Source organism: Henckelia pumila, chromosome 4, assembly GCF_033568475.1.
Source record: "Henckelia pumila isolate YLH828 chromosome 4, ASM3356847v2, whole genome shotgun sequence".
NCBI classification, from domain to species: Eukaryota; Viridiplantae; Streptophyta; class Magnoliopsida; order Lamiales; family Gesneriaceae; genus Henckelia; species Henckelia pumila.
In genome coordinates, this window is record NC_133123.1 from 177,997,022 (window position 1) to 178,022,747 (window position 25,726).

At 37.7% G+C, this 25,726-nt stretch overlaps 1 long non-coding RNA gene across 7 annotated transcripts; it reads left to right on the plus strand.

Moving 5' to 3' along the window:
* The first annotated feature begins 9,243 nt into the window (after positions 1 to 9,243).
* Positions 9,244 to 14,042, plus strand: LOC140864847 (uncharacterized). Of its 7 annotated transcripts, none has more exons than XR_012144371.1 (8): positions 9,244 to 9,557; positions 9,714 to 9,834; positions 10,056 to 10,152; positions 10,334 to 10,438; positions 10,677 to 10,829; positions 11,218 to 11,366; positions 13,427 to 13,607; positions 13,769 to 14,042. It is a non-coding gene; the product is annotated as an uncharacterized lncRNA (long non-coding RNA). The 7 variants fall into 7 exon arrangements; XR_012144376.1 differs by lacking the exons at positions 13,427 to 13,607; positions 13,769 to 14,042 and adding exons at positions 11,452 to 11,515; positions 12,100 to 12,285; XR_012144377.1 differs by lacking the exons at positions 13,427 to 13,607; positions 13,769 to 14,042 and adding exons at positions 11,461 to 11,515; positions 12,100 to 12,285.
* The last annotated feature ends 11,684 nt before the right edge of the window (positions 14,043 to 25,726 follow it).

The following is a 25,726-nucleotide window of genomic DNA, read 5'->3' on the forward strand; positions in this document are numbered from 1 at the left end:
CAATAACTTCATGCTTGTCATAGATGATAAAAATCATACTTTCATATTGAACATAAGTTTCATGAATGAAACTTAGACATGTACATGCATCACATAATGTAATCGATCCACATAAGTCGTTCTTTTCGTTCTTGACTTAAAACTTAAAACATAAAAACTCTTAAATATATTTTAGAAGCCTTAAAAGATCATAACCATAAAATTAGGACCCAAAAATCAAAACTTGAGAAAATTAATTCGAAGCTACAGCGCTCCAGCGCTGACAGAGAAGCGCTAGGGCACTATACTTGCGCATTGACAGTTTTGCTGCACTGCAGTTGCTATGCATACACACTGATATTTCGAGTTCTTGCACCCAGAATTGGAAAAGTGGTAAACATAAAAGTTGTAGCCCTGGATCCGGGCTTTCCAATGACCTAAATTAGACCTTAATTGGAGTTTTGAGTAAAATTTCATGCGCATTATCCCAAGATGTGTCAGTGCAGGAAAACCAAACCAATTGATACATTTTGGGGCGACTTTGGACAAACTTCCAAAACGATTTGGACAAAACTCAAAAAAAGAAAGTTGTAGACATTTAAACTAGCTTTCAAACAAAGTAAGCCTCATATCATTTGGATCAGTACACTAGTATTTATCTTCAAAATTGCAACAAGTGCTGCAAATTCGGAACAACCAAACACATAACACATTTCAAAGCTTTAACTTAAAACTTCAAAATATGAGATTTTCTACTATTTATGCTATAAGTTTTTCATAAAACATTTCTTAAAATCTCAAGAACACATAAAGAATTTAAAATCATCATTAAAATCTTGATCATACTCAAAGAATCATCAAGAACGACTTAAGTTTCACGATTTCAATCAAACATAAACCATGATCTTGAACTCTTAAAAATCATGCATAAACATTACATAAATCAGAATTTTCATATCAAAATACATATATCTTGAATGGTGGTTTAAAATTTCTTTAAAAACTTGCCTTAATTTAGAGGAGGAGATGATCCGGATTCTTGGTACCGAGTTAACCACGAAACGAGCGAGATCGGAGCTTGAATTTTTTTACAAAGCTTGAAGACCGTGGAGTAAGAATGAAGAAGAAGATTAATGATAGCAGAAATGGGGGAAGGAAACGTGAAGGAGATGGGGTGGCTAAGTCAAGGGAACAATTACATTAATTAGTAGGGATGGTGTGGATAAACATTGCTATCAATAATAATACATATCATGTGTTGATTGCTTAAAATGCAGTCACAAAAACACGTCTCGACTTGTCTAATAAAAATAATAATATATTTTGATTCATTTAACAAAAACATAACAATATTATACTTAAAATACTCTTAGAATTATTTTCTACAATAACGATCATAGGCTAGTCTCGTATTCTCAGTCCAGAATCAATTCTAATAAAATCATTTAACACAACAAATAAACATATATTTTAATACATGAAACTACAACTTTTAAATCACTTACACAACACATAAGATCATTTAAATAACAATAGCGTTTAAATCATAAATAATCAAATGAAATAACTTAAAATTCATTTAAAATTTCTTTAATAATCATGAATGGATTTATGAATTTTCTGGATATTACATATGGCGTCACTATTTGTACGGAGAACGATTTGAGATCTTCACCGATCATAAGAGTTTGAAGTATCTGTTCACTCAGGCTGAGTTGAACATGCGGCAGCATTGTTGGATGGATCTGTTGAAGGATTACGATTGTGAGATCAAGTACCATCAAGGTTCTTCAAATCCTGTTGCTGATGCGCTTAGTCGCAAGGTCTATGCGAGTTCCCTTCGTACCAATTCGGTACGGAAGGCAGTGGAAGAGTTTTGTTCTTCAGGATTCACATTCCGTCATAAGAAAGAACAGCAAGGGATTCATGTTTCTTCTTTGCTTGCAGAGCCAGCGTTGTATCGACGAATCCAGGAAGCTCAGAATTTTGACCTGAAGATGCAGAAGTTAACCCGTTTGGCTGAGGGTGATAATACTTCTGGTTTCCATTTGTAGGGAGACGGTCTGTTGTGTCTTTCTGGTCGAGTTGTGGTACCCGAGGATTCTACTTTGAGGAATGAGATCTTATCGCAAGCTCATCGCAGTTGATTCTCTGTACATCCAGGAAGCATGAAGATGTATAAGGATCTTCGCACTCGATTTTGGTGGAAAGGGATAAAGCGCAGTTTCTATCAGTTTGTGTCCCGATGCCTTGTGTGTCAGCAAGTCAAGGCAGAGTTTAGACGACCCGGAGGGTTACTTCACAGCTTAGAGATTCCTGAATGGAAGTGGGAGCATGTGATGATGGAATTTGTCACCCACTTGCCTACGTCTTTCAGGAATTGTGATGCTATTTGGGTTGTCATGGATCGGTTGTCGAAGTCAGCGCATTTTCTTCCCTATAACCACGATACACCTTTGATAGGATGGCGCAATTGTATGTGCGGGAGATTGTTCGATTGCATGAGATTCCGTTGAGCATTGTCAGCGATAGAGATTCGAGATTCACCTCGAGATTTTGGGGTAGTTTCCAGCGAGCCCTTGGTACTACTTTGAGCTTGAGTACGGCTTATCATCCAGAGACGGACGGACAGTCGGAGCGTACTATTCGCACTCTAGAGGATATGCTTCGCGCGGCGGTGATGGATTTTGGTCCAGCGTGGCATGATCATTTACCCTTGGTAAAGTTCGCCTACAACAATAGTTTCCATCGCAGCATTGGCATGACACCATTTGAGGCTCTTTATGGACATCGTTGTCGTATACATTTGTTTTGGGATGAGGTTGGCAAGCGTCAGGTTGAGGGTCCTCAGATGATTCAGCAGATGATTGATGCAGTAGAGTTGATTCGACGTAGGATTAAGGCAGCCCAGGATCGACAGGCTAGCTAAGCGAACACTCACCGCAGGCCACTTCATTTGGAGGTAGGGGAGTATGTATTCTTGCGTGTGTCACCTTTCCGGAAGGTGATGAGGTTTGGTCCCAAGGGTAAGCTGACACCTAGATTTATTGGTCCTTTCGAGATTCTCGAGAAGGTTGGGGATGTAGCTTATCGTCTGGCCTTGCCACCCAATCTTTCGGAGATCCACAATGTGTTCCATGTGTCCTTGTTGAGGCAGTATGTGGCGGACGAGTCGCATATTTTGCATCCGATCGAGGTAAAGGTAGATCGGGATCTATCGTATATGGAGAAACCCCTGCAGATTCTTGACAGGAAGGACAAGGTACTTCGTAACAAGCGTATACCGTTGGTGATGGTACAGTGGCAATGCAGAGGGATAGAGGAAGCTACTTGGGAGTTGGAGAGCCGGATGTTAGCCGAGCACCCCGAGTTATTTTGAGATTTTGTATTTCATTATATCAAGCTATACTTGTTCAGTTGTAATAAGATTATTTGGTTGACTATTCCTATTTTCTTCTAAGACTTAAATTTCGAGGACAAAATTTCTTAAGTGGGGGAGAATGTAGTGACCCGCAATTAATCGAGATAATTAAGGTAATTAATTACTAAAATGTACCTAAATAGTCCAAGGTAGATCAAACGGTCCGAAGAGGAGTTTGGAGGATCCGAAGTGGATCGGAAGCTCCGAAGTCAGGATCGGAAGCTCCGTCGGCAAGATCGGAAGCTCCGATCGGACTCAGTGTACATGTCATCGCTTACATCAAGAAGGTGACATCATGGCTGACGTAATATAGGGCGATCGGAAGCTCCGAAGGGGCGATCGGAAGTTCCGATCGAGTTCGGACGTTCCAAACCAGGTTCGGAGGCTCCGAACGTTGTCTATAAATATGGGGGCCGAGGGTTCATTTGGAGTGCATTAATTCCTCTGTTCTCTCTGATTCCTAAGCCTTATAACTCAGATCTAGGGAGATCTAGGCATCCTATCGGTAATCCGAAAGTGTCTTAGTGATCTAGACGTCGTCGCGGAGCTATGGCCTAGTTTTGAGGCTATCGACAGCAAAGGGCTAACGACGGACGCAGGTATAGCTTTGTCATCCTAAAAATATTTAGGAGTACGCTTTAGCTTAGTTAAGGCTTTTAGAGCTTTATTGTTGATGCATGGATATTTGCATTGTAGTAGCAGTAGACTTGACTAGTAGACTTGGAGTATAGGCCAGTGGAGCTAGGTTTGTCCAGCAGTGTTAGAGGTACGTAAGTACTGACCGAGATAGCCGGCATGATATATTTGCATGTATGTTGCATGAGCATGTGCTATGTTTTTATCATGTTTTATCGCCTTAGCACATGCATGATTTTACGTATGACTGCATCCGGAGAGATGTGAGTCATTGACAGTCTCCATAGAGAACTATGATCTCATTTTGGACTCGAGTCAGGTATGACAGTTTCCATATGGGGCTTGTATCCTGTTTTGGATTCGGGTCAGGATGGGGTTGGCTCAGCCCTGATATGGAGTGTACGAGTACCCCGCGGAGTCGCTCTCTAGCCGGTACTGTATATTCTCGGCGCCATGAGCAAGTGTTTTCACTTGAGTTTTAAATCATCTATGTGCGCATATTTGTATTTATATCATTGCTTCATATTGAGAGTTCTAGCTCACGCCCCTGTGTTTGGGTATTCGTTGTGTACCTTGTGGCGGGCAGGTTTGAGGCTAGACGGTCTAGGCGGTTCTCAGCAGGATTGAGCTTGAGAGGGTGTGAGGTTGTAGAGGGTAGGGATTTATTTACCCTGAACCTTCGATTTGGTTGTATAACAGTACTTATACACTTGTGATATCATCGGTTGTATTCTGCAGATTGGATTTGTTGTATTTTAATTATCCGCACTTTACACTTTAAGCTTTTATTGCGTGCGCTTTTACTGTAACTCTGATTAGGTAGTAGATCCGGGTTGGGTCACTACAAATAGTTTGCATGATGTCCATGATTATCTGCCTATTTAACCATTTCAATATTGGTGAAGCTAATTAAACAAATAATTTCTTATATGCTCTGTGATTTTCACTTGAGTTCGAGCTAGAAACGCGCAAACATGGATATGATTGAGGCATTGATTGATTTTTTGGGCCTATTTTCATTGATTATACTTTATCTCTCGTTGCCCCTTGAGCTTACACGAAGAAAATAATTGCATCTGATATATTTCCTTAAAAATTTGTTGAAAATAATCGATTACTCGTGGATGATAGTTTTTTTTTTGCACTGATTTAATATATACGAGTTGATTGTGAATTGAGATTTTGTGTAAAACTTCTTCGGACACCCTTCGAGGTGAGGTACGAGTATATTGTGATTTATGAATGATTTAGGCAATTTTTTTTTGAATCGTTTGAGCCTTTCAAGCTACCCATTAATATATTTTATCCCTAGTTATCTTGTTTGAGCTTTATTGAAAATGAATGGCGTACGTGAAAGCATATGGTTGAACCTCATTCGGCATCTTTTCTAAATCCCACATTAACTGCCAAATGAATGCATTAAACACTATTTCCTACCCTAAAAGGAGTAAGTATTGAAGTGTGAAAATTTTATATGCTCCTCATTTGAAAATTGAAGGGTTAAATGATGTTGAAAATAAAAAGGCAGAAAAGAAAAGAAAAGAAAAGAAAAGCAAAGCAAAGCAAAGCAAAGCAAATGAAGTGAAAAAAAAAATAAAATATTTTTGAAGATCAATGAATAGAATAAGTGGAATTGGACTGAGGAAGTGAAAAGAGGAGAGAAATAAAGATTAATCTCAACTTACTCTCTTCTTTGAATTGTTACCCTTCATCTGTAGCCTTGATAGCCTTGATCCAAGCTTGAAATTATAAGCCTATAAAGTCCTATTGACCAGGTCACAGTTTCCCAATCTACTAACGGAGAAGGGGTGCAAGAATTAAGCCTATGGACGATCAAGAAACACTTTCGATAAGTATGAAATTTTAATCAAAACACGCACACACATTTTTTCTTTGCATTGATCCATTTGTGAGTGTTTTGATTGAGCTCTAACATACTTTTGAACCTCGTGTCACCTGAAAAAACCTCATGATTTATGAATGTATGAATTGAATTTGGATGAAAGTGTTTTGAAACGTGAGTAGCGGGAATTGTGAGTTTATGCAGATAACCAGTTACATGATTACATTTTAAGTGTTTGATAGGTTGGATGAAATTGGATTTATTATTATTGTTTTCAAATCACCTCTGAGGCCAGTTGCTCCATAGTATTTCATGACTTTTTATTGTTAGTAGTTGGTTTGTTTGGAAGGGGGAGATTATGGTTTGGTTATTGTGTTGATTTATTTTTGCTCGTGCCTAGCAAATACTAAGTTTGGGGAAGTTTGATTATACACTTATATTTCATATTATTTAATGAGAATTGTGTGATGTATCAAGCGGAATTATGCATTTTTGTTGTTGTTTGTATGCTTTAGGAAAATACGTAAGTTATTAAAAAGAGTTTGAAAGAAAGAAGAAAAATGATAGAAAGCAGAAGCAGAAGCATAGAGAAACAGAGACAGCTCTCTAATGCTTGAACTCAAGCTCAATCACGCTTCCTCGAGTTTGAATACAAGCGCAACAATGCCGTTATAGACGTGCAATAGCTCTTGATGAAGATTCGGAGATGCATAGCTTCAGCACAGTAACACTACATCATAGGCGCAATAACGCTAAGTCTGGGTAAAATCAAGAAGGTTGAAGCGCTATAGCACTTAGATTGAAAAGCAGCAACGCTCTAATATGTGTGAGTTAAGCTCTATAGCGCTAAAGGAGAAGAGCTACTGCGCTGATCATATTTTTTTGGAAACTTAAGAATTTTGAAAATTCGAAATATTAGGTTTTTGGGCTTTTGTTTGTCGGGCTTTGGAAAACATATAAAAAGGACTTTAAAGAGCACGAGCGGAAAGGGGAGCCGCATATTGAGACTTGCACAACACATGCACGATCGAGTTAGAAGAGAAAGCTGAACAGATCGTGAAGATTGCGTCGTCCGGACTCGGCATTGCATCTATGGATTTTTTAATCTTATAGCTTTACTTTTAAATTTATGAATTATGTTTAATTTCAAAAAACATGATTTGTTTTTACGATATTTCGAGTATGAACTAATTTTTTCTAGTTTAGAGGATGCTGTAACTTGGTGTAGATGACTTTTATGACTTTTTGATTTTATGCAATTGAATTTCCTTAATTTAATTGTGTTTTCTAGAATTGATTGTATTTCAATTTACTGGCCATAAATTGAATTGTCATATTTATTTGAAATCATTGCTTGGGAGAGGATGTAGCACCTAGAATTTCATAATTTAAATTCCATGCCTAAATTTATTTTCAATATTTATGATTTTAATTGCTTGTATTTAATTGTTTAAGTTTCCTTTAAAGTTTAAGTTGCTCAAATATTTTAAGTTATTTATTATTGAGATTTTTGAGTCAGTGACTTTCGGTTCCGGTTCGACGATGGTAGATTTCGGCGGTAAATTCCAAGATTTTATTTTAAAGAGTTAAGTTAGGAGGAATGAGGAAATTTGACGAGAGTTTGAAAGTTAGAAGTTTTCGGGTATCAGAAATCATTTTTATCGCAATCTTGAGCTTATTCTTTAACTTTTTCAAAAGTTAGAATTTTCTTAAACTCGGATTAGTAATACCAAATATAATATTTTAATTTGGAGTTTTTAAACTTAGGAATTTTATAAGTGTAAGTTTAGTAGGCAAAAGTTGTAGTACATTAAAGTTGTACTTTAAAAGCAACACTCACACCTACTTTTTATACTTGCACCTTTATATACACACACAAGTACACCCAACACACACCACTTTAGCACCAAAAAAAAACACAAAATGAAACCCTAGCACTCTCATTATCCAAGTAGCACCCCCCCCCCCCCAACTCTCTTTTCTCTCCATTTCCTTTCCTCCCTACGGCCACCACTTCCTGCAGCCCTCCGGCCGCCGCCGTCGCCCCTAAGCCACCATAGCTGACCGGAGTACGTGTGTAGGAGTAGCTTGCTGTTGGGGCCGAGTTGTTCATCCTTTCTCCTTCATTTCTTTGAGTTTTCTTAGTAGAGGCAAGTATATGCAATTCTTTGGCCTCCAAGCTAGCTATTTATGTTCTTGTGCTAAATATTTTGTTAATTTTCGAAATTCCTATGTTATTTGACATGTTGGGTTCGGTTTTTAAGTATTTTCAGCATGCATTATGTTAAATTTTTGTATTTTAGTTATGAATGAAGTTTAAAGTGTTGTATGGTAAATTGTGACTTGAGACATGAAGGATTTTGATGCATATAGTTAATTTCAAAATTTTCAGAAGTTTGCATGCCCTAATTTGGAAATTCATATGGTGTTTGGGCTGTGTTTGAAATGTGTTATGAGGATTGCATTGTTTTTCATTGGTTTCATTGGTTATTCAAGGGTTAAATGCATGTTGGTGCATGTTCTTGCATATTTTCGGATTGATGGGTTGAAGTGTGGTTGAGGGCTGCCTAGGTGTTTGTGTTAAGTCCCAAGGGGTGATATTAGGTTGGTTTTATGGGTTGGAAAGAATTAGAGTTAAGGGAAAGGGGGCATAGAGTTGGATTATTGAAGTATAGTGTTGGAAACATCGTGTAAGGGATACTAAATTCTGGGCAGGGGAGTTGCTATTTCAGGTCTGGTTGAGTCTTGGTCTAGTCCTAAGTCAAGGTTAAGTCGTCGTGGTCGCGTCGGTATAAATTGGGCTCGTTTCGGTTAAGTATTGGGTAGGTTAAGGCTCAATTAAGTCAAAGGTGTTGGTGCAGAATTTTTAAGAGATTAAGGGCTGTCCGGAAACACTTTTTGTTCGGGATGCTCGGGCTGTCACTTGAGGTCACAACCTAGTCCTAGGGTTAGTTTAAAGTTTTTAGCAAGTTTAGTTCAAGCGGGATTGGATTTGGTTAAGGCAAGATAGAGTTAGGGGTTTTATGGTTTGATTGCTCGGGTTACACTACAACAAAAATGGTCATTAACAATAGTAGAAAGACAACGCTTTTTACAAAAAGCGTTGTTAAAAAAATAAACACAAAACTTTTACTGGAAAGTGTTTTCTTTATTTAATTTTTTATGTCATCAACAACGCTTTTTATAAAGCGTTGTGTATGAGCGTTTTTTTTAAACCAACTACAACACTTTATTAAAAGCGTTGTAAATGAGAGTTTTTTTAAAATCTATTACAATGCTTTTTAATAAAAAAATAAATAAATATACTACTAGAACGCTTTGTTTAAAAGAGCAAGGAAAGAATACCCAAAACTATCCAGCCCATTTCACTTTACTCGATGAAAATCGATCGAAGTCCAATGCACGTCGTTCCTAGGCACAAAAATCTTTGAAGATCACTTGGATTTCGCCTTGCCCATTTATTCCTTCGATTTTGTCTTTTCGAATTTTTCTGTCATCGTCAATCATTCAAATTAGAAATCGGAAGCGAAGAATATTGGATGAGGAGATTTGAAATCAAATCATGTAGATTTCGAAGGCAGAGATTCAGAAACTTCAATTCAAAAGCAGAGGAAAAATCAATCGATGGCGAAATCCAACAACGGGATGGACTGAAAATTTCTCGACGCAAATCCTCTAGTGAGAATTCGAATCTTATCTTTCAAATTCTTTATTGTTTGAAACCCTAGTTTTGGCGCTGTTCATGGGGTTGTTTGTTGGTAATTCTGCCAGTTTGTTTAAATTCGAATTTGATTTTTGGGGACAATCTGATTTGATAGTTTTTTTTCTGGCCAGAAAGTTAGCGCAAGCTAAAAAAAAAGCCAAAGAAAATGACAGAGATGGTGGCACTGGGTGAAATCCGAAAGAATTAAAATCTTGGAACCTTTGGATTCCAGCTGCTCCCTTCATAAGAATCGTAAGCTCAACCCTCACCTTTCGCATGTCCATAATTCCATTTATTCTACTATCTTAAGATATTTGAACTTCTCGTGAATTTTTAAGTTTATATTTCCTACTTTTTTGTAGTTCGTATCAAATATATCCTCTATTTTAGCACATATTTTGTATTGTATTTGTATTGAAGTAGCATGATTTTGTCTCAAAGACTTTGTGGCTATTTCTCTTAATGTTTGACAGTTATATGAGATTATTTCCATGTATTCTCCTCGTTGGACAGCAGAAACCTTAGTAGCCATGCAAGAGGTGTGACAAAGTAATCTCATATACTTTCAAGGTTTCACTTTCTCAAATCTTTCAATAAATATAAGATATTATTGTGTGGATTGTCATATTTTGGAATCTTAGTTTGTGTATTATAGAAATGAAGAAAAAGTATCTAAATGACCAATTGTGTAGCTCATATGGTTTTATCGGTGTCAGCTCTTTTGATCATAATTTCTGTTCACTTGCTGCAGCAGTTTGTGCGCTGCCACAGCTAGCGCTTGCGCAATTGTGCGATCCTTACCTGCTCTTTGTCACGGTCTCTTGACGGAATTCCCAGGAACACCATAATCCAGTTGGTAAATTACTCTAAATTTTTTTTTATTAGCTTTGTGTTTGAGTGCTTATGTGGTATCTGTGTCAATGAAACATATGTGAAGTTACTAAAAGTTATGGTTGGATATGGTTGGATTCTTCCAATAAAATTGTTTTAAGGCTGTACATTGTGCTTAGTTTTTGAAGTTGTTAGTGATGCTGCATGTTGTTTTACCCCTGCCCATAATTCGAGATTTAGGACTGAAACTTGCCAACTTGCAGGTTTATCAGTAGCAGAAACTTGATGTTCATGCTTTTTGCTCAGCCCTTCATACTTGCTCGGGGTCATGGGCTGGGCAGAAAGCGTGGTGCAGATGTCAGCACAAGAGTTTTATAATCCAGGCTTTGCAGACTTGTCTTCTTCCATTAAGCCTGGTTAGTTTGTTTACATACCATGCAGCTGCTCTGTTTTTTCTTGCATGAATTACTTTTCAGTGCATTTCATATTATTTTAATCGATTTGACGGTCCTAAAAGTCCCTAAATTTATTTATTTGAATGATTTCATGTCGTTATGTTTTTATCAACTTCGATTATTCTAATGTTTGACATAGTATGTTCTTGATAAGTATGGTTTTGAATCATTCTCTTGTCTTCAACTTTTAAGTTAATTTTACCTTGTTCCTTATGTTTGGTTAGAAGTTGTTGTGGTCAATGATAGTAGAGGTGTCAAAAATGTAAGCATAAAGAGCACAGATTCTTCATTAGATTGTAGAGGTGTTATTTGTTCTCTTATGCATATGATTATTTGAATTGTATTTCAGGCCTCTCACTTGCTCAAGTATGACTCGATGCTGGGTACGTTCAAAGCTGATGTTAAAATAGTCGATAAAGAGACCATCAGTGTCGACGGGAAAGATTAGTGGCAGCTAGGTTCCGGCCCAAATTGTTGACTGTAGGATGCTGCCTGCAGGTGAGAAAATATGTGGTTCCTAGATTTATTTCAAATTTTTTCCCTTTTATGTCGTTATATTCATGAACGATGCACGATGATCCAGAACTTACAGATATGAAAAAGAAGGCAAACACTAAAAGTTTGAAGGAAATGGCTTTTCTCTTGAGGTAGCTTATGTACTTAGATCATTCATTTAGCAAAATGTATGTGATAATTATGGAGATTTAGAGGTCACTGTTTGATTATATCTTGGATAGCAATCATAAATCAAATGTCTACACTCTACAACAATCAATACCTAATTTGCTGTAACTGATAGAATTTATGGATTTTACTCTATGATTTTCAATTTTTTTTTCCCCCGAAATAAAGGATTTTGAGTCATGGGAATTGGGAAGAATATTCTTTAGCCATCCAACCTATCGTTTACAGATGCATCATTTTTTTTGTTTTGTCTATTATAATTTTTCCTCCCTTTTTTTGACTTATTGATCATGGCATAAGTTATTTTCATCAACAAGTAAATTTTTAGATAAAAAGGAGTCTATACAACTACATTGGCATGTCTAGGAAAAACAAAAGCTTTTATACATTCTTGAGGTCAACTGGATCTTAATGCTGCTATGTTTAGCTGTCACTCTCGATTTTAGAGACATCAGGAGATTAGGCAATGCTTCAGGTACATATTTTTTGTTTCCTAAAGATCCAAGGTTCTTAGTCTAACTAAAGTTTTATGTTTTTCTTCATGAAGGGTTGGCAGTTATCACCGTCATGTTGGTCACTGAAGCTTTAGTGGAATCTTTATGGTCAGCAGATTTATATCTTGAGTAATAATAATTGAGGGGAGAAAACAGGGGAGACAAGAATGCAGATGATTTCTTAGGAGAAATTTGGAGAAATGATTTAGAGAGATTTATTTTGGATTGCGCTTGGTATTATTTTGGGGGAATAAAGTCAATGCTTTATATTCACTGAATCTTGTTGTTTTCAAACTTTGTTTAATAAATCATTTTTGGAAATTATTAAAAATTGAATAAGAGATTTTGTTATGAGAAATTTTTCTGGTTTTCTGTATCCAACACTGTAAAAATTGCGTTTTTAAAGCTATATTTTGGGGTTTAGATAACAAGCTTCTGGGTTGACTCCACCTAGCTCAAAAGTTGATACGTATAATTGCAATTAATTGTTTGATTCATGTTTACCTTTTTTTTCTTTTTTTTTATATGGGTACAAATTTTTTGAAAGCAAGAAGTTGTTCTAAAGTCTGTCCTCTTATAATCTTATTCCTCCTAAGTTTTTTGGTTGAGTTGTGGATTAGTTCAGTCAAACCAAACATTCTTCACAATCCCTTGTCAATAATTAGTATATAGGGATCATTCGATTAGATCCCAACTAGAGAAATGAATTACATGATAATATATCTGTCAACTGTTGATATCTGGTTTGGAGAGAAGTCGTTGTAGAATTATATCGGATGGTTCTTTCATACTTAGATTGATCATTGATTATCTATGCTTAAGCATAATAATTATTGTTTATTTTCTTTTTTAGTGTTTAGTAATCTTTTATTGATTTGTTCTACTCATCGAGAAAGCTATTCAACCTATAGCTTTTATGAAAGGTCCAGATGAATTATTCAACCTTGTTTTCTTTTCTTTTTTTAATTTTTTTTTTTTGAAATGCTTTGCATATTTTTAAACTAAAGGTCACTCAAGATATAAATCAGTAGCAACCATGAAGATCCAATGTTTTTAGTCTAATTAGCGAGATACATTGTGATATTCTTATGCTGATATCTAGAGGACGCCAGGTTCTAGTCTTGTGATATTTATGTCAACTTTTTGTAGTTTCTACGTTGCCATGCTGGAGATCTAATTCCATGTTGGCTGTATTTTGGATTTATTGTTGTAGATTTGATAATTTCAATACATTAGTCTCTGATATGGAGTAAGGGAATTGAATGATGAAGATTATTGTTTGGTTTACTTTTGTTGGATATACATTAATAAGGCTGCCCTGTTGTAGCACCTTGAGTTGGGGCAGATGGTTGTCTCTGAGAATTACATCTCTTGATTTAGGGGCTTCTGGATTTGTTGCAGTTCTGGGCTATTGGAGGCAGTGTTGTGCAGTGGATTTGGGATGTTTGGAGTGAATTTGGCACTGTTTTAGGCGCCACTGTTCTTTTGTACGTGATTCAAGTTTCTGCACACCAAGTATTTGAGATTTTGATTCTCTTAAATTACAACTTTCTTGCACGAGGTACTTGGCTGTTCATTTGCTATTTTATTACGCTCTGGTATTGATTTATTATTAGAAGATTCATGTTGTTTTTTTATTGATAATTCTGATTTTTGGAGATTTTTGATGGTGTATTGTAATATGATCTTTAGCATTTTCTGTCTTGATGTTTGGGATGTTAGCTACTGTCATGAATGCAATATTTTTGCAATCAACGATGGAGAGCATTGGCATTTCAACAAGAGTTCAGACTGCATTTCGCATGTCAGAATTGCTAAACCATACATAAGAAGAAGAGCCGTTCGGCATTTAGAGAAAGGAAGAGTTGTAATTTTTGCAGCTGGTACTGGGAAATCGCTTTTTCACAACTGATACTGCTGCAGAACTTCGTTGTATAGAGAGTGAGTCCATTTCTATGACTTAAATGCTTATATATATTAATATGATATTTGTTGAATGTTATTAAACCATAAATCCCACTTGCTTTTCCTTTGTATTGTATAAATATATTAAGTTCCATCCATTTTCTTTCTAGAGTCATGAATTATTTTGTTCCTTGTATTGTATCATTTTATTGGAATGGTGCATGAGAAACTGATGTTTCATTTTGTGTAGTTAATGCGGAAGTGGTGCTGATCAAAGCTACAAATGTGGATGAAGTTTTTGATGAAGATCATATGAATAATAAAAATGCAGGTCTACTAGTTTATTGAGATAGAATTAGATTATTTTTTATATTTGAATGACTTGTAATATTGGAAGATTGTATATTAAATTTTATTTTACAAATTTTTGAATTTTGAGTGATTTATAATATTAAAAATTGTGAATTAATTTTTTTTTGTTTTTTATTTGATAAAAGACAACGCTTTTTAAATGTTGTCGTATAGGATTTAAAGCATTTTTAAAGCCAGTGTTGTAAAAAAGTCAGCTCAACGAAAACGCTTTTTATGCGTTGTCTTTTTGAGAAACGACAATGCTTAAAAAAGCGTTGTCGTTTCTCAAAAAGACAACGCAAAAAAAGTGTTTTCATTGAATAAAAAGCGTTGTATTTTTTAAAAAAGACAATGCGAAAAAAGCGTTGTAGTTGAGCAGTTTTTTTTACAACACTGGCTTCAACAACGCTTTTTTAGCCACATAGACAACGCAGAAAAAGCGTTGTCTATGACCTTTTTTCTTGTAGTGTTAAGACACGTTTGAGGAAAATTGAAGTATAGGTTGGGTATGTAACTTAGGGGCAGCCACTTACCCACCTAGTTTCCACATTTTTTAGTTGTGTTTTCAAAGTTGCATATTCGTGTGCGTGAGTCTCATCTTTGAGTTGAGTAAAGTTTAAGCAGGTTGTTGAATTTCTTGTGCATCTTCAGAAAAGTTAAAGTTTCAAGTTAAGAAAGTAAAAAGTTTTGAATAAAGTGAGTTGATTTATGACACAGAGGGGTTTGGAGAAATTGGGAGAAATCCTGATTTTCCTTACCAACAGAGGGGCTTGGAGGAGTTGGGAGAAATCCTGATTTCCCTTGCCAACAGAGGGGTTTGGAAAAGTTGAGAGAAATCCTGATTTTTCTTGCCAACAGAGGGGTTTGGACGAGTTGGGAGAAATCCTGATTTTCCTTACCAACTAAGGGGCAATGTGACATCCGGAGTAATCTCGGTGTCCTTGCCGGCATAGTATACTGCAGTCATGATCGATCAAAAATCAAAGAAAACGTCATAATCAATGATCTAAATTCACAAAAAAGAAAAGTTAAGTTTAAGAAATTTTCAAGTTCATAGTGTGAGTTCATTGCTTGCAGTTTGTCTCATTCTCTTTTGTCATGCATCTTTTCAGTTTAAGTTTCAAAGTATTATATGTACAATACTTTAAGTATTGCCTCAGGTATTTTTAACCCTTGTTATTTCACTGCCTATACTTTTGAGTCTTTAGACTCACTATGCTTGCTTGGTTGCAAGTGAGGAAAAGTTTTTAGAGACCGAGGGGCAGCATCCTCGGGGTTGAGGTCACCGGTGGTGCAGGCCCTTGACCGTTGCTACTTTTAGCTTTCGCAAATTTTATGAATGTAATAATGAACTGTAGAATTTGAGTATTTTCTGTAGTAGTCAGGATGAGTTTCACTGCGCTTAAATATTTGGCATGTAACTTGATAACACCTTTTCCGCAACCGTGTGGGGTTGCCTTTCCTTTTTAGAGATTATGCCTATCATGTTTTGTAGTACCCCGTAACCGAAATTGGTAATTAAGAGATTAATTATGTTAATTAAACCAATTTGATATCTGAAGGATCGGAAGCTCCGAAGGTGAGATCGGAAGCTCCGATGCAGGATCGGAAGCTCCGATCGATATTACGTCATGCATGACGTGTGGCAGGATCGGAAACTCGGATCGGGATCGGAAGCTCCGATCGCCCTATCCGAAGTCAACCAGTGAGATTTTGACATGTGGCAGATAAGGATGTTCGGAAGCTCCGATGGCAGGATCAGACGTTCCGATCAAGGATCGGAAGTTTCGATCGAGGATCGGAGGTTCCGATCGATGCCTATAAATATAAGGTCCGAGGCATTCAATTCTTGCCAATTCCGAATTCTCTCCTTCGCCCTCGTGGTCCTATTTTAAGGCTTTGGGTACTCTTATTCTAGAGTTGGAGTAGGATATTTGTTTTAGTATAGTCAGACAGTGTCTGACATAGTAGCAGAGCAGTGCTCGTGTTGTAGAGCCGTGTTTGAGGCTATGGATTCGCAGCAGGGGAGTGCCCTAGTTGCGGGATAGTCGCCGTTCAGTGGGCTGACGACGGACGCAGGTATAGCTATGGTCTCCTTAAATTATTTAGGAGTATGCAATAGCTTAGTTAAGGCTTTTAGCGCTTATTGAATGATGCATGGGTATTTGCATTGTAGACTTGATGATAGGCTTGGAACCTAGAGTGGGACTACTAGGACTGCCTTAGAAAGGTACATAAGTACTGACTGAGATTGCCAGCGGTTATGCATGCTTATATGTTGCATTTATGTGTTTGCATGTTATTATTGTTATGCGGCATGTGCATATCATCTTGTGCCTGTACATCTGTATATCTTTTGAGATGAGCCAGTTAGGGTTGCTCAGCCCTGTTAGGACGTTTGATATCGAGTACCCTTAGGTACTGATACCTCGAGGACTCCACGGTCCGCGTCCGGGATTCAGGAATGAGTGGTCGCACATAGTGGTTAGCTACCCCGATGTGACGAGCTTATATCCCAGGCGCCAGTTTGAGCAGTTTGTATATAGTTATCCCAGATATGGATACCCGGTCATTTGCATGCATCATATTTGTATGTTTATCCATGCTTTCGTATTGAGCTTAGAGCTCACGTCCAGTATTTTCTGTGTATCTGGATACCCTATTCGATGGGGCAGGTATAGGTGCAGGATTGAGCACCAGGAGCCTGGAGTAGCCAGTGACCTTGAAGACAGCAGGATTAGCTGTAGGTTTTATTTAAATTAATTCGATTGGGTTGTATAAATCAAGTTTGATTAGCCGGTTGTATTCTGCCGATCTACTTGTGTTTAGTCTTCCGCAGCAATTTGATTTAATGCATGCTTAATTATGCTCTTAACTCTGATTAGATAGTGGATCCGGGTCGGGTCGCTACATTTATGGTATCAGAGCACTGCATGCAAGGGACTTAGGAAATTGATAGTAAGACTTCTTGATTATCCTTGTAGGATTGATTGAGGCTAGCGAAAGAAGATTTGGTTCTTCATTGCCAAGGTTTGCGGCAGAAGTTTTTACTATAAGGAATGCAACAGTGAACACCAGTAGTAGCATATCGATAGATAGACTGACTGTTGTGGACGGTTCATCATTCGATGCATTGGAATATTGAACGAAGAACATATGGATTCCAGCCAGGGAATACTGAAAGAGAAGATCGGTTATATCGCGTCAGATACCTCTAAGGGCTTTTTGGAACGAATGGTGTTTAGTAATCCATGTGGTTCCAGTCCTTAAAGATTCTCCACTCGTAGTTGGAGAGATTGTCAGATAGACCTTCACCAGAGAATGCCTTGAGTGCCTAAAACATGACAGGTTTCGAGAGTGAGGTCTTTAACCTCGTGCAGAACATGGTTTTGCCAATATGCTTGTATCGATGCTTTTGGTAGGCATACGGAAAACTTCATGTTCAAAAGCATTATTTAGATACAAGAAGAACGCTGATGGTAGATCGTGAGCAGAAGAAGTCGACTGACATACACTGACGCAGAGCATAGCTGGTTAGCTATCACGTGCCATTTCTCCGGAGTTCTTCGCTGAAGGACATGTAGAGAGACTTGGATGGAAGTATGCTTGTATCGATGTGTGTGTCGATTGGAAGCTTCATGCTCAAGGAGTGAAGACAAGTTTGACAATTTTAAATACTGTATTGATGTATTTATAAACAGTATTTCAGTTGTAATGAATCATCAGAATTTGGTTGTATCAGTTCAAGTTATTGGATGTACATTTTGTTGTATTTTGAATACTGTATGTATTACATGGGATTGTAATAAAGGAAATTGTACATAACTTGAAGTAATGATACATGTTTTACTTATTCAAAGATTCGTGTTTGATTACAAGTAATGTTACTAAGTTTGGCTTGGAATTAGTTGACTAATCAACTAGGATAGCTCATGGATTTTGAGTAAGTAAACGGTAACGGATTGACATGGGGTTAGTCTAGGTGTCTTCCTAGGGCTGACCTAATTAGTCGTTTGACTGAGTTAGTGCCATTGATGAGGTAATTCATCTGGGAGCATGGAAATATCGATCTTGTTTGGAATTTTGAGTTTTTGTTCTAAGTTGTTTCCTTAGGACAGTAGTCTGATTGACCTGCATAGGTTGAGACTTCGTGATGATGGGATTTCATCAGGGATACCAAGTTGGGTATATGCCGAGAGTTGTGTACTAGGACCATGACTAGACATGATGGAGCGCGACCCTATGCCAGTGTTACTCTGGGAGTCTTTCGTACTTCGGAGAATGCCTGGAAGCCTTTGTGCTTCAGGATTTGGCGGTGGGAAGGCTACTTAGTCTAGAGTTTTGGTAATAGTCACGACGGGGTATGACATTGGATTGGATGCCTGGTTAGGTGTCAGCGGTTTAGATATTGTCTAACTGTCGTCAGAGATATTGGTTTAGAGTTTTGTCACAAGGACCAGTCTTGGAGGAATTTTCCTTGACGAGTACGTACTCTGAACAGATAGTTTTAGTCTATTGGATACTGCTAGACTAGTGGATCTAGTAGGTGTTTGGATGCTCTTGTGATAGGGGCTATCCAGGAGTTTTGGTTTGTGAAATTCCTGAAACATTTGACTCAGAGATGAGTAGTTTTCAGCATTAATGGTTTCCTTCAGTGATAGATTATATCCGATGCTAAGGATTGTACATGACTATTTGAGGCGTGAGGATAGCGTGATTTATGCTAGTGTACACTTGGTGGTGATTTCAGGTGGAACACCGCGGCAAGTAACCTCAGTCTCGATTTGTTGCAGTCTTAGCAAGAGATATAGTTATCAGGAGCAAGTTTAGCGACAGTTGGTAGTGAGTCAGTATCGATGCGAGATTGGTACTGGTTGAAAGAGTGGGTGCCCGGTGAGCCAACTTGTGGCTAAGGGCTTTGATGACTCTATGTATAAACAATCTTTTTGTTTAATATAATTTACACTTTTATAAAGGCGTTTACTTTATCTTTTATCATATTATTATGTTGTGACATACTATAAGATGTTTAGATGAAGACCTTGAATATACTATAGTGTATGTAAGATGTGGTAGCACATAGGGATGGCTATCATGAAACACATCTTATAGTCACTGTATATTCTAAACAGTTCCTAGTCGATTGAGCCGTCCGTAAATAAGGATAAGGATCGCTCGAGATTGAGACTAGAATTTGCGATGCCGAGTACGACGTTTCATTGGTATGGAACATAGAGATGTTCAAAGTATGCAAATGGATATTCATACGATGAATGATCGAACTACCCTATCCGGACTTTCCAAGTGGTTACCACTTATCGAGTGGATAAAGTCCGCGGTTTTGGTTGTACACCATTAGTCCTTACTACTTGAAACATCATTGAGACTCTATATGCTAGTACTGTGCTTTGACTCGTTTAACGACTCTATTGGGGTCATCAGGTGTCGAGATTGGGTACAGTTACGACACATATAGGAGTCGATGCTTTGTTGTCAAGGATTCACCACATACTTGCGAGTGTGGATATCCTATGCAATATGAGGAGATATTAATGTGACGAATATCTGGCCAGAGTACATGATGTGTTTTAAGAAATGGTTTCTTAGTAGCACATGCGATGTCACTATTTGATCTTCAAGATGCATTGCATAGTTATCGAATCTCGAATGACTCTCGATTTACCAATGGTTGTTGATTCGATCGGGATATATGGATGAAGGGACCGTACTATACGCTAACCAAAATCTATTGGTTCTTGCAGGCACTATCAGTGATACCTAGGGAATCATGGGGCGATGTTGCTAGGCGCTCTTACCATGATTCGATGGGCAAGTCGGAAATTGTTGTTCCGAGTCACAAGGAGTTGTGAGCCCACGGCTAGCTGTATCCCTGAACCATTGAGGGTCACACAAGTAATGGATTTTTAATCCCCGTTGAGATAGTTAAATTTAAAGAGTTAAATTTAATGAACAAAGAAGTGGGACTTCTTATTTAATAGTAGAGGGAGTAAGATTTCCTAAAATGACATAGGGATGGGCATTTTTGGAAATCACTGAATTCGGATTCAGAAAATTTATCTTGACTTTAAAAGATGCAGAAATGGTTTCTGTGCACATTGGTGAAATTGGTTTATCAATCTGAGTCACGATGAATTTTTTATTAATTTCTGAACTTGCGAGCTTTGCTTGTCAGGCTTGAACTTATGACTAATGGGCCCTAAGCTGTTAGCAGCCCACATTATAAATAAGTTATTGCAGTACAGAAATTACACAACAGAGGTCACAATTTTCGAAAACCCTAGTTGTTTTTCTCTCTAAGTGGCCGCCCCCCTCTCCCTCTCTGCTCGAAAAATTCCAGCCTGTGAATTTTGAATTTGCAGTCTTGTTTAACGGATCAAATTCGTTAATTCTCTTCGTAGAAACTTCTGATAGATTTTCTAGTAAAATCTATCAGAGGGATTAAATTTACGTTCGTGGACCTGATTGAAGAATTGTTCGTCCATCAGTTCCTGGGATATACAACAAGAGCAGAGTAATCTGTTGGTGTCCATAATCTCGTTTCGAGATTCAAGGTAAAAATTTATAATTGTTATTTAATTTTTACATGCACAATTTAATCGTAAAGTTTTGATACCCATTATGGAATCGTTCCATACAAATATTTTTAAACTTCTGCTGCACCGGGTATCAATTCTGATTGATCTGATCACCGTTCTCCAACAGTGGTATCAGAGCCTGGTTGCTCAGATCAAGCGATTAAATTAATCGATTGTACAAAAATTTTTTAAGCCTCGGTTTTTGAAACAAAATAAATTTTTTAAAATAAAATTTTTTTCGGGCAAAACACGGGCAGCGATTGGATCGCTGCCCGGGGGGGGCAGCGAGGGTCGCTGCCCAAGGCAGCGCAACGCTGGGCGCTGCGCAAGGCAGCGCACGGCGCTGCCCGGCCCGAGCCCCTTTGGGGCGCGGGCAGCCCGGGAGCGTCCCGGGCGGCCCGGGAAAATTAATTTTTATTTTTAAATTAAAATTTTAATATGTTAAAATTCTATTTTTTGTCCGATCGAAAATTGTTTTGATTGGTCCACGAGGCGTCGGATCGAATTGTTCGAGTCCGAAAATTTTAAAATTGATTTTTGGATAAATTTGAATTTTTGGAAAATTTATAGATTTTATCCGTTAAATCAGATTTTATGAAATTAATTATTTTTGGTACAATTGATGATAAGATATGATCTTATGGAAATATTGAGTAAAATATGATTTTATGTATAAAATTGGATTTTATATGTAAAATATGATTTTATTTGATAAAAAGATAAAATATGATTTTGTATGTAAAATAAGATTTTATATATGGAATATGATTTTATCCTTTTAATTTAAATTGCCATTGCATGTTATCCAATAAATTAATTTTGAATTAAATATTATTGGATAAGGATGATCGATTGCCATGACCAATTTTGTAGGTGTATGTTAGGAATCTACATTTGTTTTTATTGTTGTTGGATTTATTAATGGGCCTGGTTTATGGCCCAATATGAATTGTCATATGTAATAAAAGTGGGCCTGGTTTATGGCCCGTTCCCACCCCTTAAAATGTATCCCCTACTTGTCATAGTTATTTATTGTAAATACATTAGATTTAGTGGGAGATGAAGATTTGAAGACGGAGGTGGGCCCAGCAGACAATAAAGACTGAAGAAATGTAAATTGGAAGCTCAATGTAATAGGATTGCATTGCATACCTGCATATTACCTAGGATTGGACTTAGACTCGTGATTGGAAACCACGGGTCGATTAGAAATGGAATCGATCATCCTATATAATATATGATATTATCGTTGTATGCATGTTTTAGACTAAATTGTATGAATCCCGCAAGCATACAAATTTTAAATGATGAGACAAATTTTTCAAAATTAAAATCCCTCATTTTAAATATGATTTAAAATTGATATCAAGATAAATAAAGGAAATTTAAAATTGTTTAAATGTTCCTACCTTCCATCAACGATCAATGTATGAGATGCTACCCGCGGATACGGTCCGGCTCATATTATTGGGGGGGCCCGTTCGTCGGAAAGCTGTACATTGGATCGACAAATGTTGTAAGTTGGGTGGAACTCCCATGGGATCGGCTCATATTATTGGGGGATCCACATGGCGACCGTCCATCACAACTTAATATTGATGGGTCATCTTGACATGTCACAATAAACGGCGTCATATTATTGGGCCCTTATTAGACATGAGGTAAAAACGTGGAGGTTGCTTTGGAACAATTGGGTTCTACCTTTTGAAAATTATGGTTGGCTGATATTATTCGGGACCATAGTTTGTCAATTGGACTCCATGTTCCCACTAAGGAAAATAGTTTCCCGTTTTCACTAGAGGGTAGTGAAATCGTTAAAATAGTGGGAGTGAGATTCATAAAATAAATTTCGCCTATTTTATGTATTAGTAAATTAATTAAACAATCACTGATAATTGTCTGTTTCTTTTCAGTATTTCATAAAGATGAATTCGCGCAATCCACTATTCTCTATTCTCGAACAAAATAAACTGACTGGCGCAAACTATACGGAATGGTTCCGTAAGTTGAAGATTGTCTTGACCTCGGAGAAGATGCTCTACGTGTTAGAAAAATCTCCTCCGAAGGAAGCACCAGCTGACATAAGTCCGGAAGAGTTGGCCAAACTTGATACATGGTGGGACCATGATATCAAGGCCAAATGCTATATGCAAGCCTCGATGTCTGATGAACTCCAGAGGCGATTTGAGGACACCGTGAATGCTGCTGACATTCACGTACAACTCAAGGAACTTTTTGGGGCTCAATCGAGAGCTGAAAGGTTCGCTACTGTAAAAGAGCTAATGATGTGTCGCATGCGTGAAGGGACTTTGGTCTGTGATCATGGGGTACGAGTGATTTGGCTCATACAGAAGTTGGTAACGCTTGATTTGGTGTTGGAGCATGAACTCAATGTGGACTTATTACTTCTCTCTCTTCTTTCTTCGTTTGACGGTTTTGTGGTGAATTTCAATATGAACAAGATAGAGGCCTCCCTTGAAGAGATGGTCAATATGCTTGTAACATATGAAGCCACTTTAAAGAAGGATAAACCAGTTCTCTTGGTGGGCTCCTCTTCTTCAGCTAAGAAGGGGCCAAGTACAAAGGGTAAGAAACGTTCTGCCCCACCCAAGAAAACCGGACCCGAGAAGAAGAACAAGACAAAGGCTTCAAACATGGAAAAGTCCAAGGATGTTTGCCATCACTGCAAGAACCCGGTCATTGGAAACGAAACTACAAGGAATATCTAGAGCAGTTGCGAACTGCGAAGGGTATGTTCTATATTGAAATAAATGTTTCACTTAATACTACTTCTTGGGTATTGGATACCGGATGTGGATCTCACATTTGCAATGATTTGCAGGTGATGACAAGAAGTCGCAAGCTTAGAATGGGTGAGACCCAGCTGAGGCTCGGAAATGGTTCTAGAGTTGAAGCTAAAGCTGTGGGAGATGTTTATTTAATTTTGCAGAACGATTTTAAGTTACTTTTGAGAGATGTTTTATTTGTTTCAGATTTGATTAAAAACATTATTTCTGTTTCTATGCTTGATAGAGATGGTTTTTCTTGCAATTTTATGAATGGGATTTGCAATATTTACAAGAATGAATGTTTGATTGGAAATGGACAACTTGAAAATGATCTATATAACTTAAAATTAAAAGACGTTCCAATAAATTATGTTGATTAACCGGTAACAACAAACAAAATAAAAATCGATAGTCAAAACCCGGCAAACCTTTGGCATGCTAGGCTAGGTCATATTTCCTCAAGGAGGATGAACAAGCTAGTGGGAGAGGGCATGTTTGATATGTCTGATACTAACTCTCTACCTACTTGTGTGTCCTGTCTGAAAGGAAAAATGACTAAATCTCCTTTTAAGGGGAAACCTGAGCGTAGTCAAAATCTGTTGGATTTGATCCATACAGATGTTTGTGGTCCATTTAGAATTGGTACTCAATTTGGCCACACCTACTTCATTACCTTTACTGATGATTATTCAAGGTATGGGTATTTATATTTAATGAAATATAAATCTGAAGCATTTGAAAAGTTCAAAGAATTCAAGGATGAAGTAGAAAACAAACTAGGTAAAAGTATTAAAGCACTTCGATCGGATCGAGGTGGAGAATACTTAAGTACCGAGTTTTTGGACTATCTGAAAGAGAATGGGATTCTCTCTCAGTGGACTCCTCCTATGACACCTCAGCTAAATGGTGTATCGGAGCGTCGTAATCGAACTTTGTTGGACATGGTTCGATCCATGATGAGCTTCACTGAGCTTCCACCTTCGTTTTGGGGCTACGCGCTTGAAACGGCGGTGTTGTTGTTGAACAACGTCCACACCAAAGCAGTGGACAAAACACCATACGAGTTATGGAATGGCAAAGCTCCTAAGTATTCGTACTTGAGGATTTGGGGATGTCCTGCTTACGTGAAGCAGACAGTGGGAGATAAGTTGGATAGTCGATCCACCTTATGTTATTTTGTAGGGTATCCGAAGAATTCAATCGGATATTATTTCTATCATCCTGCTGAAACAAAGGTGTTTGTTTCAAGGAATGCCACCTTCTTGGAGAAGGAGTTCTTATTGGATAAGAAAGGCGAGATGATGGAACTCGAAGAAATTCGAGAAGAACCCGAAATACAAAATAATGATCCTACACCTCAGGAACCAATGATGGACACGCCTATACCTAGAAGATCCGAGAGGACTTCTAGACCTCCTATTCGATATGGTCTTCTTCTTGAAGGGGATCAAGATGAACCCGACGTTAGATGTGATCCAAGAAACTTCAAGGAAGCAATTTCTGATGCGGATTCAAATTTATGGCTTGAAGCTATGCAGTCGGAAATAGATTCGATGCTTACAAACCAAGTTTGGTCTTTAGTAGATCCTCCCGATGGAATTGTTCCAATAGAGTGTAAATGGATCTACAAGAGAAAGCTTGGGCCTGATGGTAAGGTATTGACCTACAAGGCACGATTGGTGGCGAAAGGTTATACTCAAAGACAAGGAGTTGACTATGATGAAACCTTTTCACCAGTTGCAATGTTCAAGTCCATAAGAATCCTTATTGCCATAGCTGCTTGGTATGACTATGAGATATGGCAAATGGATGTGAAGACTGCATTTCTTAATGGAAACATTAAGGAAGAGATCTATATGACGCAGCCTGAGGGATACACATCCATGGGAAGCGAGCATAAGGTATGCAAGATTCAGAGATCAATCTATAGTCTCAAACAAGCATCAAGAAGTTGGAACCAGAAATTTGATGAAACAATAAAGGATTTTGGTTTCATCAAGAACCCGGAGGAACCATGCGTGTACAAGAAAGTAGTTAAG